The sequence below is a fragment of the Macrobrachium nipponense genome, chromosome 46, assembly GCF_015104395.2.
Source record: "Macrobrachium nipponense isolate FS-2020 chromosome 46, ASM1510439v2, whole genome shotgun sequence".
Lineage (NCBI taxonomy): Eukaryota > Metazoa > Arthropoda > Malacostraca > Decapoda > Palaemonidae > Macrobrachium > Macrobrachium nipponense.
This window is the reverse complement of record NC_061106.1, coordinates 21,795,240-21,797,739: the sequence shown is the minus strand read 5'-3', so window position 1 is coordinate 21,797,739 and position 2,500 is coordinate 21,795,240.

Here is a 2,500-nt window from a genome sequence, read left to right as displayed (position 1 = left end):
CTCCGGAGGCTGATCACTGCAATTTTATCCTCTTATAAACGCATTCTAACTCATGCTAGGTTCTCCGGCTTCTCTCGGGTATCCCAAATCTGCAATGCATCATCAGCAAGCATCTGCCTCTCAGCACTCCATTCATGGGTCTTTTTCTTATCTCACAACTTGGCTCCTTCATCTACTGTCCTTTCTCTGACTTTCCCTTTGAAACTCAATAAGGTTCTTTGCTACTGATATCATCTAGTCATAGTAGGATCCTGGAAAAGTACTTGGCTTATTAACTCACACAGCACATTTCTCCAGTATATCAATAATCGAACTTTCTTAAAGAATAGGAAAAATAATGCTCCCCATCGCACAAATACGAGTCCATAGTGACATAAAGCTGGCTAAATCTATGGAGAATGATTAGCTAGGATGTTAGTGCTTAGCACAAATGTATTAGTAATTATGGACCCTTTGCATAATAATTTCATGCAAAAATGTTGCCGATATTGTGTATATTGATGATTAAAAATACCCTAGCTTTTTTTTAACTTCGGTTGTTTAAGTATCTTCTATAAGCTTTCTTGCTCCCTAACTTCGTTCAAAGTTACCTTTTTTTTACCTCTAATCTTAACAATAAAAAATGTTGTGAAATACTTGACCTTTCAACTTGCAGAAGTTATAATTTGCAATAATATTTCCGATGTGTCAAGGAGAGATATTCTGACGTGAGCGGAGAGGTAGATAGATAGAGAGATAGACTGAAATTTACCAATGACTCTGGAAAGAAAGGTGGCTCTTGTAGTGAACGAAAAGTCAACCATTTTTAGAAGGTTCCACAGAGGTTCATCGCCACGTCATGCTTGTGACTTCTTCATTTCAATGATATATCGTATTTCCATGAGTCTCCGGAAAATGAGACGAGAATTTATAAGCCTTTGCTTGTGCTATTTGACATGGACAGTTTTTGGATCTGGTTACATGGAAATGTGTTTGAGGAAAGTTTACTTTAACAGGAAATAAGAATTGAAAACATGAAATATTACTCGTTATTCTATTTTTCCACTCTTAACATTCAGGTGATATATGCAGAAGACTCGGACATTTCGAGTGCACATTTATGATGTTTTGTTTACATCATCTACTTCTTTTCAGTCTCTATTTTCGTGAAAATGATGACGCACAAACTTAAGAGTGGCATAATTTCCTTCTTTCTTCTTTTGTAAAGACGAATTGACCTCTTACATAAGCCTCTGAAATAGAATAGAGAAGTAACAGAGCTCTCAACATTCCCAAGGGGACATCAGATTCTTGAATGGAGCTTTCATTATTACTGAGGAGACATCACCTGCTAAGATAGTTTTCAATATTCTTGATGGACATCAACGGATTAAATGGAATTTTCAGTATTTTTAAGAGGATATCTACTCATTAAATGGAGATTTCAGTATTCTTGAGAGGATATCTACTCATTAAATGGAGTTTTCAGTATTCTTGAGAGGATATCTACTCATTAAATGGAGTTTTCAGTATTCTTGAGAGGATATCTACTCATTAAAAGGAGTTTTCAGTATTCTTGAGAGGATATCTACTCATTAAATGGAGTTTTCAGTATTCTTGAGAGGATATCTAATCATTAAATGGAGTTTTTAGTATTCTTGAGAAGATATCTACTCATTAAAAGGAGTTTTCAGTATTCTTGAGAGGATATCTACTCATTAAATGGAGCTTTCAGTATTCTTGAGATATATCTACTCATTAAATGGAGTTTTCAGCATTCTTGAGAGGATATCTACTCATTAAATGGAGTTTCCAGTATTCTTGAGAGGATATCTACTCATTAAATGAAGTTTTCAGCATTCTTCAGGGGACATCAACTGATTAAATGGCGCTTTCAGCATTCTTGAGCGACCATCAACTGATTAAATTGCGCTTTCAGTTTTCTTGAGGGGCGGGCATCAGCTTAATAAAAATAGCTTCCAATATTCCTGAAAGGACATCGTCTAACGAATTGGAGCTTTTATTATTCCCTGGGGAACGTCAACAAATTAACGGGTTTACAGAATTCCTAAGAAGACAATGCCTGATTAAATGGAACTTTTAGCATTCCTTAAAGGACACCAACAGACTGAGAGCTTTCAGTATTCCTGAATGGACATCAGCCGATTAACTGGAGCTTTAAACATTGGTAAGGGGACATCTTAAATGGAGCTTTCAATATTCCTGAGTGAACATCATCTGATTAAGTGAACTGACTGACGAGTAAATAATCCGTGAGAAGGGAAATAACAATGAAATGGTATCGAGGGAGGCAGTGGAGAAATTCCCATGAGAAGTTTATATAAACAATGGAATAAAGTGGCAGGATTATTTTCTAGTTTAGTTTAGTCTAAACTGGTTGAAGGAGAACGGTTACTGATGAGCCAGAGAGCAATGGAATTTGCTTCATAAAGAAGAGCGGATAAAAATAGAATTTATAATTTATAAAGAAAAAACACTGCTTAGGAAGCCTTTTGAAATA